Source organism: Pogoniulus pusillus, chromosome Z, assembly GCF_015220805.1.
Source record: "Pogoniulus pusillus isolate bPogPus1 chromosome Z, bPogPus1.pri, whole genome shotgun sequence".
NCBI lineage: Eukaryota > Metazoa > Chordata > Aves > Piciformes > Lybiidae > Pogoniulus > Pogoniulus pusillus.
The window spans coordinates 101,406,987-101,421,031 of record NC_087309.1 but is presented as its reverse complement, the minus strand read 5'-3'; the positions used below and the strand labels follow the sequence as shown (position 1 = coordinate 101,421,031).

Sequence of the window (14,045 nt, the reverse complement as noted above, 5' to 3'; positions counted from 1 at the left end):
CCCAACGCAGCAAAACCTCCTTAAGCAAAGGCATGTCTAGACTGTCGTGCAGGGTGTCTCACCTGATGGTAACCTGCTCTGCCTGCAGGACAATGTTTTTTTTCTCCACGGGCAGTGAGATCTGGGAATGCTACAGAGCCAAGGCTGAAACAGCCAGCTGACTTGAGCACCTTATGCTTTGTCTCACCAGTTTTTCAAGGAAATGAGCTTCTTTCAAAGCTAGAGACCCCTATAGAACTCTGTAGCACATGTTGTGACTTAAAAAGGTATATTTAGCTTTACCTGAAATGTATTTTAGGCTGTTACCTTCAGATGTAGATCGCTGGAACTTTATCAAAGGCAAACTGAAAGGACATCAAGAAAGAGGAAATCTAGCCTAGTCCTAGCTCAAAAATCACTTGAATTACAGAAAGGGAGAACAATACAATGGTGATCAAAGAACAGAACTGAAGTCTCTACCAACAGCTGTGTTACACATAAAAGTGGGGAATGAAAGCACTTCCAACAAGAGCCCCACACACCACCTCCCCTGAGTCACACTCTCCAATGTGTCACACACACAGAGTTCTCAGTAAACCACCACGCAAAAATGCTTTCATTCCAGCCCCCTTTTCCAGAAACATGCCACAGTGAGAATAGCATTTGGGCTCCAAAGCTAGAGGTTTCACACAGGAGCCAGAACTTTGCAGCGCTAGTGGACTGCAATTCACAGGGCTCTTCTAAGAGCATGCATGTCATTTAACTTGTGCCTGTAGAAAGAGGAGGCACACCCTCACTAAAAAAAATAAACTATTAGTCCAGTTTATCCAATACGATCAGGGAACTTTGACACACCATTACAACAAAAAGCCATCAAATTAAGTAATACTCAACAGAAAAAGAAGTCAGACTGAGGGGGTCTACGGAACAGTTTTGCTAGTAAGAGTCTAAATGTGTATAGTCCTTAAAAAGGAGGATGTTGCTAATTCCCCACATGCCATTGCTGTCCCCAGGCTATAAATATGACTTACCATGTGAGCCAGGCATTGTGAGCAGTTCACAACTTCATCTAAACTTTGCTCATAACAAACTAAGCACTACAATCATCTTACTGTCTCTTGCAGGAGAATATTTCATTGAAAGTGAGATTTGGGTACGATTTCCTCCTAATTCCTTATTTGGGAGAAAAGCCAGTTGAGAAATCCTGGGGAATAAGGCATTCCCTTTCAGCACCTACTACTTCCCGTCTCTCCATCCCTGCTCAGCTCCCCTCTTCCAAGCAAAGACTCATTATTCCTTCTTTTCCTGCTAAAGAGCCACTGATTAAATGACCTACAGCACATCTGGACCACATTAGGATATTATTTGATTAAGGCATTCATCACTTGCTCTTTCAGCAAGTGGACAATTAAAACAGTGGTAGGGGGGAAATGCCTATTTCAGCTCAAACTGCTCTGCTTGTAAAGTCCAATTGCGCTAGACCCTTAGTTGTGGTTTCTCTCTCTCTCTCTCTTTTTTTTTTTCCCTCCTAATTACAGGGAAAAAAATGAAATAAATGTTGTTTAATTCAATTGATGTTGGCAGGACCATTAACGCCAAATAAGCTGTTACATTAAAGGTTGCTGCCATGTTTATTTCTTAGACAATTTGCTATCTGATAGAAAATGCTTTCTTTGGAGGTATTTTAAACTGCCATAAAAGGGCCATTAAACTGCCAAGCCGCACCTCATGTTTCTGTACAAACAGAAGTCTGGTACATTCCAGGTCAAGTCGCTTTAGAGGAGAGACAAAACAGACAACACCAACAAGTTCTGCTGGAAAGAATAGTGTTTACAAGCCCATCACACAAGCAGTAACGCAGCAAAAACTGATCTGAAGTGACTGCATGAGACTTCAGCCGTGGAGTCTGTGTACATAAAAAATGATACAGGCTAGAAGGAAAGTTCATGTCATCTTGTCTTTCAGATATTTCACCCTAAAACATCCTTCTTCAGTTCTCAAGAGCTAAAGAATGTAATATTCTGCTGCATGCCCAGAGGTATCAACCAAGTGTCACAGCATGCATCAAATGCCATAGAAACCAGGAATGCTGTTGCTGCTAAATGTGACTGCTCGCAGTATTACACTTAAGTGCTAAGCAACTAAAAGATGAAGATGCTCTTAAAGCCACTTTATCAGCTGAAATTTGCTTTACAGTATCAAGAAGGACAACATATCCCACTAGTGGGAAACACTCCACTCCAAAAGGAGTATGGAATTCAGCCAAAAGACTTCGCAAGCGCTGCCTGAAGAGTATACACACTGAACGTGGGTGGCTTTCTAGCTCCCTCATGCACAGGATACCCAAAGTATTTTCTCTTCCTGGAACCACTTCTCTCTTGTATTACACCTAAGCAGAAAGCTGTAAATCTTAGAAAGCTCTGCCTCCTGTTTGTAACGAAAGGAGCAGTCACAGAACGACAAACCCCACAGCCACCCCAGGGAAAGAATGGTATTTTAAACACCCCTCCCAATATATAAAGGCTTTAATAAAGACACAAGTCGCAAGGTCAGAAATCTTAGCTTACCCTTTCTTTTCTCTCTGTTCCTGAAGCAAATCCCACAAATGTCTTTTTTCCACAAGAGCCTTCACTTTTTTTTTTTTTTTTTTTTTGGCTCGTTAAGTCAAATTCCTTCCTCAGTTCGTTAAAGGGCTGTGATGTCAGAGGCTGAGGGAGGGCTTCTTTTTTTTTGCCTTTTTTTTTTTTTTTTTTTTTTAAAGAGGCAGCCCACACCCTCAGCCCATTCACACAAAGAGGCTGTTTCAAAAGGAAAATGCCAGTTCACACTACTCAAAAAGAGTGAGACTTCACTTAACCTCTAAGAGACCCACCCCTTTAGAGATCCCTTCAAAATCACCCTGTTGCCAACAGGCTCAAAGATCTGTTTTCAGGCAGCACAAGCAGGGGTTTACAGGTTTGGGTTGGTGGTTGTTGGTTTGGGGCTGGGGGGGGGGGGGGGGTTGGTTGTTTGGTTGTTTTGGTTTTGTGTGTGGGTTTTTTTTTCTCCTTATCTTTGAGGGAGAAGGCACAACCCAACAACACAATGTGGAACTGGCATTGGAACTGGCTCCTAGAAAGGAGCAATTACTGGAAGGGTTGCTGTGAAGGACACAAGCTCCAAGCAGTAATTAACAGCAGTTTTTACCTACCAGGAAACAACAAAACAAAACAAAACAAAAACAAAAATAAAAAAAAAAAGAAAGGATTGACTATAATCTTTCCACAGGAAAGGCTTAAATGGTAACTGAAGTGCTTAGGGCACCTTTGCTAACCTTCTGCTTTAGAAGACTCAGGTCAGGGTAGTGGTCTCCAGCCTGTAGGAAATGTGTCAGCCACATGGAAAACAACTGAGGACAGGGAAAAACATAGAAAAAAAATTAGAAGGAAGGGTGACTGGGGATAAAAGCACAATGTTTTCTACAGCACAGTACTTGTTCATTACTGCTGCCTGTGGGCTACTGACATTTGAGTACCTCTGGATTAGGTTTCCTGGAGGCTTGATAGTTAAAGCTAAAAAGGTGACCTATGCTGACCATGTTGACTTTGACTTAAAAGAGTTTGAATTTAGTGTCACCTTACATATATTGCTACAGATGACATAGTTTAAGTGTTGGAATAGTGTATGTACATATGTACTATGTGAATTTGTTTTCTGACTGCTTTCTAGAGTATCAGTAAAGGGAAGGTACAGACAGCAATAATGAAAAAGTACAGCAATGCTATTTTCCACATGGGAACCTTTGAAGCCAGTGGTATCTCCATCTGATGCTAGACCACCTTCCTGAGCCACATTAAATGAGGCAAGTCAAGCCTCCACAGTTTTAAAATGGCTAGGTTAGAAGCTCCTTGTCATCTGTTGAATGAATCTATGAAAATAGAATGTAAATGAGGTTCAAACAGGAAGAAAAATAATTTACATGCACCAGCCCTGTCCTGGAATAAAACCAGGAGTGGCTTTGGTGAGCCTGAAGTGACAAGAAATATTGTGTGGTTTCATATACCACCTCTCATACTGCTTGGACAAGGTGCAGATACTGAAACACAAAAAAACAACTGGTCCCTTATTAACTATTATTTTTTCCCCTTGGATCATCCAAGGATCATAAGGATAGAATAATCACTATGATAAGGGCTAAACAGCTCACAGAGAAATGAAATGCTGTACTAAACTGCATGGATTCAAAATGCCATTTATAGAACTCCTTATTCATTGAGTATGAAATTCAACGAACCCTGCTTCACCTGTGGTCACTGAAGGAGCAGGAAGTCACAAGATATTTATCTTACGTGCTCTCCCTGCCACCAGGCATCTAAAGTCCTACGTGCTCTGGAGGTCACTGGAGGACAGAGATGTAACTGGAGCACTACCCAGGTGTGCAGGAGATGGTGCTCAAGACACTTGTTTGCTGCAGACTCACAGGAGTTACCCATTTGACATGCAAATGCTCAGTTTTCACTGAAACCGAAAAGGGTTCTACTAGAAACCAGCTTTTCATAAAATCACGTGTTTCTTGTACCATTTTAGTCGTGGAAAACAGACATAAGAGTATTTGCTTAACACATTGCTATGCTGCAGGAATGCACTGGGCTATTGCTAGTGAAGACTTTGTGTGCAGTACAGCAGTGTGGCTAAGCAGCCAAGGCAGCAGATACACCCTGTGAAATGCTCCTCTGCTAGAGTTGGCCTCAAACGAAAAGAAACAACTTGCTTACCTCTCAGGAATTCAGACCCACTGTTCCCATCAACTTTAAATAAGTGCTGTTTGATTTTTTTTTCTTTTTATGTTCATTTCCCTTCTGTTTGTTTGTTTTGTTTGTTTTGAGGGTTTTAAAAGATATTTTGGTGTTTGTTTGATTTTATTTGTTTGCTTTTGGTTTGCTGTTTCCCTTAAAGCCTTCATCCCTTCCAACAAAACAAGTTTCTGTAAAAACCCAGGACAAACTCAAACTCTCAAATTCTAGTACTCTTGAAGTGAAAATCTTGAACAGAAACCTGAAGTGGCTGAATGATCAAGAAACAAATAGAAATGAGTGTTGTCTGTCTCACAATGGTCCCTGGAGGTCTTCAAGAAAAGACTGGATGAGGCACTTAGTGCCATGGTCTAGTTGACTGGATAGGTCTGGGTGCTAGGTTGGACTGGATGATCTTGGAGGTCTCTTCCAACCTGGTTGATTCTATGATTCTATAAGAATACTTTAAAAAGATTCCTCTTACCTACCTGAAGTGCAAAGATCCTTGACGTGTCTGCATTTTAAACCACCTCTCCTGCATGACTTTAGGCAATAAATGTCTGAGTCCTGGGGCCCCTACACCATGCCCTATTGAAAGGCAGCAAGTGTATGAAGATTGAAATGGTGGAGAGTCAGTGCAAGCATTACAGATCTACTGAACAATCAGCAAGTATTGTTTTCTGGAGGCATCAAGGGCAAGATTATAGAAGACAGAGTGATGTTGGTCACAGCCTCTGAGGAAAAAGGACCATTTCAAAATGATTTATGTGTTTCAGGCTTCTAATCTTCCAAAACTTGCAGCAGGAATGCACATTAAAGCCAAAGATACTGGATATTGCAGCTAAATCTTCTGAAAAGGGAGGTAACTCTTGGTTTTGGCTGCAAATCTAAGGATCCTCACATCTGCAATGCAATTTGTCTCTCAAAATGGCACTTTTAGAGCAGAATTAAACCTATCAGTGAGAATGACTGTCCACAAGACTGCACCAGGATGCCACCCCAACTGTAGAGGCAGAGGAGATATTTAAGCAAGAGCTTAACCAGTGAAAGAAAAACATGTAGGTGGCACCATGTCTACTGCAAGAGACTGTGACCTGGGGAGACTTCTTTAATTCAAAGCAGCCCTTCCCCTGTGAACCTTCAAGATACGCTCTTAGGCATTAGATATGGGGCACAGCCTATGCTGGTCTCCCCAAGTGCATGCAGCTGGGAGAAGCTATCTTAGATCTCAGTTGTGGGTTGCAGATTGTGGTTATGGATGAACAAAGCAGAGGCCACAATATTTTTTTTCCTAGTGTGGCAGGAGCAGAGATGAGTAGTGTTAATATCTCCTTATGAAGCAGTAACAAATCTACAGTGGTCACATAAGTGCAAGCCCTTTGAGCAACCTTAGAGCACAGATGCTTCCCTATCAGCTTGAAGACCTTCCCACAGTGGAAATAACTGCACCACTTTATCCACAGGGTCATGTTACAACCTGTTGCAAAGGGCTAATTCTATTCAAGTGTATGCAAGCTTAAGGTAAACCAAACAAATCCTCTTGTGCATCCCTTTCCTGTTCAGGAAATAAACACCCTGCATGACTTTCTGAGCCTGTCAGACTAGCACCCTTATATGTCCACTAAATTAAAGAGATGCAACAGCAGAAGAAAAAACAAATAACAGATGTGTTCCCTTACCTCCTTCTGTACCAATAGTGTTTTCATGACACATAGCTCATTAGAGAAAGTGTTACCTCTCTCTTCTGTCTCACAGCAGAGTTGCCTGCACATGAAAGAAGGTCATATGGGACCAGAGTCACCATTTCAGCTTGTTATCTTCAAACTATATTATCTCCACAGATGTCTCTGCCTGGGACTGTGAAACAAAAAGTGTCCCACAAGGCTGGCTGCTGGAAGAGAAAGTGGTGCTTCGGCATGCAGCTGCTAAAGTTTACTAAACATTTAAAGGTTCTCCTCATTTTTAACATTTTTTTTTCTACAAATCTACCCTATCAAGCCTGCAGTGAGATAAATATGGGTGGTGAATATCAGAGGATAACACGTACAAGGGACCGGAGTAAAACAATAAAGATACAGAAGATATGGTAAGGCTTTTAATGCCAGCCCTATCACTGTTGGGTTTGGTGGGGTTTATGTTAATTTTGACATGCTTCAGCCTTCTGGGCCCCTCAATTCCAGAGAGATGTTGAGGTGCTGGGACCTGTCCAGAGAAGGGCAACAAAGCTGGTGAGAGGCCTGGAACACAAACCCTATGAGAAGAGGTTGAGGGAGCTGGGGGTGTTTAGCCTGGAGAAGAGGAGGCTCAGGGCTGACCTCATTGCTGTCTACAACTACCTGAAGGGACATTGTAGCCAGGTGGGGGTTGGCCTCTTCTCCCAGGCAACCAGCAATAGAACAAGGGGACACAGTCTCAAGGTGTGCCAGGGTAGGTCTAGGATGGATGTTAGGAGGAAGTTGTTGCCAGAGAGAGTGATTGGCATTGGAATGGGCTGCCCAGGGAGGTGGTGGAGGCACCATCCCAGGAGGTCTTCAAGAAAAGACTGGATGAGGCACTTAGTGCCATGGTCTAGTTGACTGGCTAGGGCTGGGTGCTAGGTTGGACTGGATCATCTTGGAGGTCTCTTCCAACCTGGTTGATTCTATGATTCTATGATTCTTCTCTGTGGGTAAGACATTTCTGACTTCTCTGTATGGTCCTACATGGCAAGGAGCACAGACAAGGGGAGGGAAGGCAGTTTTCTGTGTAGGTCCCCAGCCACCAGTGATGCTGGTCAGGTTATGCCAGCTCACCAGCCAGTTTTCAGTTGTCATCAGAGAAGGTTTATAGCAGCCAGGGAAATCAACGTGACAGAATTTTTTTTTTTGGCAACAAATGCTCCTCAACAATAAATAATTTTCTTGGATATTTCCTCATGTTTAAGTGTCTATTTGATAACCAGAAATTGCAAAGAATTTAATCTGGTGAGAAATCTTAACTGTTCTTCCTCCTCCTTTCATGGAAATCACATGCCCTAAACCCAAAGGCCAATGCTATTTATTTTATGAGAACAAATTGCCTCTGCCAGTTTAATTTCCCCTGGTACTGTAATCAGACATGCTATTCTTATAAAGACAACTGGGATGAGACAGAAATAAAACCTGTTTCTGAGGATAGTCTTCATGGACAGTTTGCTCATCCCTTCATACCTCTCTTTTCCCAAGCAGACCCCCAACCCAACACTCGTATTTCACTCAGCCTGGTCTGCTGCTATAGCAGCAGGAGAATGATGGCTCAGTATGGATTAGCCAAGCAAATTCCCACAAGGAAATTGTCACCTTAAACCTTGATGGGGGAGCAGAGGACTCTTACATTTCACTAGTACTTTGCATTTTCTGGGTGATTCACAGTGGGAAGGTATAGAGAAGTAGCTTGCTGCTGCTGCTTACTTTCATGGGGGAAGAGACCAATGCCAATCTCTGTCACTGCTTGCTGTCAAGATTGCGCCTTCTCATGATGGAGAAAGACTGTGTTTTCCTGGGAGAGAACATGCCTTTGGTGTATACTTGTGCTGCATGATCACCTACTTGTGCAGACAGCTGGATTGAGTAATGTTAAGTAGGACTCACAGCTGAGAAACCTTTAACCCTGGTGAAAACCAAAAGTTTGTGTTCAGCCTAGCTCAAAGAATACCGGGAAGCCATCTTTTGGTGCTGCCTGGATTGAAATTCATTTCCAAGGCTTAAAAAAAAAAAAAAAAAGAAGTCTTCTTCCTTCTCATTTCCTATGCTGAACAGGTAAAGGTTTTTATAAAAGATATGTTCACACTTGGCTGCTTTGAAAACTGGGGCTTGAGGGAATCCTCCATTCAGAGAAAGTGGCACGTGGCGTGGTTACTACTCCCAGCATGGCACACATAAAATACCTTGTCAAATTTACAGTGGCTGGAGCTGTTTAGTGCCAATCATCTGACAGTGCAACACTTCATGAAAAGATGATGGCTGGAAAAACAAGGGAGAAAGGACATACAGCATCCTGCTTAACTTCCTTTTCCTCATATAGTTAATACTCCTTATCTACTCAGCAAGCAAAGAAAGAATCGTAAAGGGCAAATTACTTATGGTTAGTGCAATGTATATACACAGAGGAAAAGGCTTCCTGTCCCTTCTTGCCTTTCCTCTGCCTTTGCAGGGCCTTTCAGAAGCACGGGCTCATCTACACACTTCTGCAGCAGATGCTGATGTTGGTGAAAACTGCACTCCACAATCTACAACAACAGATGGAATCCCTGCCCCGCAGTGTGATTCCCGTAGCCACATCCTAGTCACTTCGAGCAAACTTTTCACCTTTGATGTTCAGAGGTTTAAAAGTCTAGAGCTGGTTTCAACATTCCTCACTGGAGAGGTATGCAAATAGGTGAGCTTCTCCTTAGTATTAAGAGGTAACTCAAGATGGTCTGACCTGCACTCAAAGTAAGAGCAGGAAAAGGCTTTGTCCTGTCGCAAACCACCTTCAGCTGCTTTGTGCTCCCATATATTAGGTGTGCATAGATACCAAAAGGTTAACTGAGCAGCCCTGTATTGGCTGCTCAGAGGGAACACTCCTGTGCATGCTCTCGATTCTCTCTAAGTGCAGGACTTGAGGAAGCTTCTGTACCGATGTTAAACGTTGTTCGCACCTGAGATGACCTGCCAGTCTACATGCTAAAGGCTGTCCCCTCAGGCAAGCACAAAAGACAAGACAACCCCACCTCACAACCACCCGTGTTAAAACAAGCCATTGACTGTGGTAGCAAGGAATGTGCGTGCACATTTGTTTCGATTTGTTTAGCTAAGGTGGCTGGAAACAAAGATCCTTAGGAATTTTTGAAAAAAACTAAGAGAAAAATGTTTGTTTTAAAACAGAACACAACGTTTAGATAACTTTTAGACTTCCAAGCTGGAGTTATGCCTGTTAATCTCTATTACTTCAGACTGAATCTAAGCATTTTAACTCTAGTGGCATCTTGAAGAGTTATGGATCCTGCACAGACAAAGCAGAGACAATATTTCAGGGTTATGGGAACAAGGATTTCTTAAGTGGAGTCAAAGCTTTTCCCAAGTTTAAAGAAGACCTCCTGAATTTTGAGAGAGCCTGGGATCTAAAGTCAGATGAAAATCCTTCAGGCTGTCTGCAGTTTACCTGGGGTTTCAGAATTCAGAAGTCAGGTATTCTCAGAACAGCCTCAATTGCCCTCTGTTGATTATGTTAAATAAAACAGACTTACGGCAAGTTCCTCTAAGCATAACCCAAGCAGTGCCATAGCTTTGAACAGACACACCACTTTAAATATACAGAGATTAGAAAGGAGAAATCCCAGCAGTCTAGAAAGAAAAGGGCCCTGCTCTTCGCTGTCTACCTAAAAGACACCAGTAAGAAGCACAGGGCAGTTTATCAACAAACTGAGTATCACTAGCATCCTACAAACCAAAAATCAACATTAAAATAGGTCAATCAGCCCCAAGCTTGTACATTATGTCTATTATTCAATCTGCATTTAATACTTCTTTTGCTTTAACTACTCAGAAATCATGTCTTCTAGAGTTAATACTGAAAAATGTCTAAATAAACCAAATTTTGTTCCATTATTTTATTAATCAGGTAGCTCTGTTTATTAAACAACAATAAAACTACTTTACAGGGGGGGGGAAGATCTTCCAGACTCCTTTTCCCTACCTTCCTCCCTCTCATCCCAGGCTCTTAGCCTCCTGCCTGTCACTTTCACCCAGCATCAGCAGAGTCTCGTGTCTGAAGGGAATCCTTCACAGTGGCAAGGTGATGCTAACCAGTCATCTGGTGGTGTGTCCTGTGACAGGCAGAAGCTTCTGAGCTAAGCCTCACAGTAGTCGAGGATTCAGAGAATTGCCTTTTCCCTGAGAAACAGACACATAATACTTAAGAAGCACAGACAAGCTATTTCTGGTCTAAACCCTCATCTTAAGCTTGTTTGTCTAAAACCTTTCAGAAATCCATAACCTTGTTTCCCTAAGACTCCAGAAAAACATGGAAAAAGCAAATACAAGTAAGAGTTCTTCTATTCAACTCTGAAATCTTAGGCATATATCTAACACCAGTACAGGATGATGCCACGCAGGAAGACTCCAGGTATACAGAGAGAAGCACTGTGCAGCTTATCAAAGAAAGGGCATATCAGGAAAAGGTAAGGCTTTTTCAACTACAAAAGAAACATGATTCCTTAGTTGCAGTGACTTCCTAGTATTTAGAAGCAATTAAATTAGAAGTTTGTGGTAGTGTCTCACCAATAAGCTTTGTGTTGAAGCACTGAGTTATATTCCCAGTCATCACAGATTTCTTACAACATTCCTGGCTATGAAATGAATCCTCACTCTATTGATGTCAGCATGCAAAAAAATTTAGAAACTATTGCAATGCTACATCCTACATAAATACCACATTAAAAAATAGTTAATTCTTTGATTAATTCATCCACACAAATAATTTGCTTCTCTCTAAGTAGTTGAAACTGTGACATAAGATGAATTGGGGGGCTACAGGATCCCCCTGAAATTCCACTGCCTTCTGAAGCACAAGATTAAGTTATAAAGTAGAAGAGGAAAAAACAGGAATGAGCTTGCCAGCAGCAAATGCACTGAAACAAATACCATGTTCCACTATAAGCATATTCCTCCTGATGCAATAATATTTTCTTACCTAAAAAAAAAGAAAAAAAAAAAAAGAAAAAAACCCTGAGTTGGAAATATCTGAACTGCCTTTCACTCTTTGGAGAAGGAGGTGAAGGAGAATGCTAATGGAGTTTTTTTCCATATTGGGGCATAAAGTCCACAGAACACAACTTGTCCTAGGACAAGGCAGACTCTCAGTGACTTCTCAGAGCTGGGCACTCTGGAAGTCAAGACAAACAGGTTTGCAAAAACCTAATCCTGAAGTATCTGAGATTACAGAAGTCATGTGCATTTTAAAGGGGGGAAAAAATCAATTAGAAAGAAAACAAGCCCCAAAATCTTCTTAACGTGAGGGCTATGGACACCTTTTATTTGCGTGCTAAATGATTAATTTGTGCAATATGTGTGAGACTAACTTTTTTGTTGTGTAAGAACATTACAGCATTATTTACAGATAACACAAATTTTTAAAGAAATGTGACCTTGCAAATTTATTTCTCCTTATTTAAGAACTGGTGGTGAAGAGCTCTCTGTTAATCTCTACTCTAGTGTGAAATGCAGAGAGCTCACAGAGCTGCCTATATGTTACTGGACTATTCTGCAGTATTTGTCAGGTTCTTTTCATTAGACATTCAACACAGACAGCATGAATTTAGGCCCTAGATACAGAAAATATGAACTGTTAGGTGTTGGCAGACCTCAAATCTTACTATCAGAATATTGCTCTTTTAGTTTAAATAGTTTACTAACCTGAGAATAAATTGGATCAACTGTTTAGAGTCGATTTTCATCCGTGCTAGGACTCGCCTACATGTCTTTGACAAGCCAGAAAGACACTGCAGCAGTTGTGAACACATCTGAATGCACGCAGTGTTCATTCTGAAGCTCTTCCTGTATTGCCAATCCTTGTTATCTCCCTTTGTGAGATCTAGCAAATGCAGTTTCAGTGGTCTACCTTGCTAGAAGTAACAGATGAGGAGAAACATGGTGGCTCCCAAGCTGCTGAAGTCTACTCTCCAGATGCCCTGCCATATCTGTCTTGGGCATAAGCACTGTGTACACTGCTGTAAGCTGTATCTTTAAGCTACATTTATTATTGAAGAAGTTCACCACTGACAGAAGACTTGACAGCTGTGCTTCAGACCCTGAGACAAGAGTCCATGACATGAAACCTCCCACCATTTCTGTCACATAAAAGGAACTTTCTCTTGGGCAGTTGTGAGCATCACAGAGGCTCCATGGGGGAAGTCTGGCAGACACCTTCTCTTCTCCATGCCTGCTGAGAGAGAAACAGTGTCTTTTGGACACTATAGAACTAGATTACCCACAGAAACACACATCTACAATTTCTATTTTGTGAAGTTCATCAAGAGTGTTTTCTCTTCTGTGTATTGGTTTTTCTCTATCTTTCCCTTCAGTGTGAAGCTGCTGTTCTCTTTTGGACTTCCTCCATTCACCACCTGCCCACATCTCAGTGGAAGAGGTCATCAAGACACACTTCTTCCGCGTAGCATCTTGTAACACCAAGCTTCCTGTGGTTTGAGCCTGTTCATCCTGTCTCTGCCCAAGCCGACCTCTGCTGAGGTTCTGCATATGGATCCCACTCTCAGTGCAGCACTGAAACATAGCTCATCAATTGCCCAGCAGTCCCCCTGCTTGGCGTTTTCAAGTGTTCAGCTACAATCTGGGCTAAGTTATCTGTCCCTAAATCGGTGTGCTGTCTCTCACTGTAGGCAAACATCAGCACTGAGACATTTGTTTTTAATTCTCTCCTCCTATTACAACAAAGGCAACAATAAAATCATCCCAATGATCTCCTAGGTTCAAATCAGCTGCTGAGCTAACAAGTCTTAAACTTAAGTCCAAGAACACAGAGCTTGGGAAAGCAATTGCAATGACACTATTATTTTGCAATTTAGCTGGTGAAAGGCCTGAAACACAAACCCTATGAGGAGAGGCTGAGGGAGCTGGGGGTGTTTAGCCTGGAGAAGAGGAGGCTCAGAGGTGACCTCATTGCTGTCTACAACTACCTGAAGGGAGGTTGTAGCCAGGTGGGGGGTGGCCTCTTCTTCCAGACAACCAGCAACAGAACAAGGGGACACAGTCTCAAGTTGTGCCGGGGGAAGTATAGTCTGGATGACAGGAGGAAGTTGTTGGCAGAGAGAGTGATTGGCATTGGAATGGGCTGCCCAGGGAGGTGGTGGAGTCACCGTCCCTGGAGGTGTTCAATAAAAGCCTGGCTGAGGCACTTGGTGCCATGGTCTAGTTGACTGGCTAGGGCTGGGTGCTACGTTGGACTGGATGATCTTGGAGGTCCCTTCCAACCTGGTTGATTCTATGATTCTATGATTCTGTGTTGTGCTAGAACTGCCAGCTGTCCTAAGGGGCAGTGAAAAGCTCTCTGCAGCAGCCATACAACTGGGAGTTGCAGTGATCACACCTGCATAAGGAGCTCATCTCTTCCTCTTCCTGGCAATTTTGTGTAGCTAGAAGTAAAGAGAGAGGGAGCAGGCCCAACTGTGGTAACTCAGTGTGGGGCCAGAGCTTCATCTCGTGCATGTGCCAATATATGCTATCTCTTGACAAATTCTGTGTCTGGGAAATGGCTGCTCAGCTTGCAGTGTCTTCCCAT

The 14,045-nt window shown here is 42.4% G+C and overlaps 1 protein-coding gene across 3 annotated transcripts in view; it reads right to left on the bottom strand.

The window, feature by feature from the left end:
- PALM2AKAP2 (PALM2 and AKAP2 fusion) overlaps window positions 1-14,045 on the bottom strand; it is a 340,888-nt gene that overhangs the window by 38,446 nt on the left and 288,397 nt on the right. Inside the window, exon 1 of one of the 3 annotated variants that reach the window (XM_064176849.1) lies at window positions 2,547-2,745. The exons of the other annotated variants lie outside the window; for them this stretch is intronic. The gene's annotated coding sequence lies outside the window, so the exon portion shown is untranslated. Of the gene's footprint in view, window positions 1-2,546; window positions 2,746-14,045 lie in introns of those variants that run through there. 3 annotated transcript variants of the gene reach the window in all.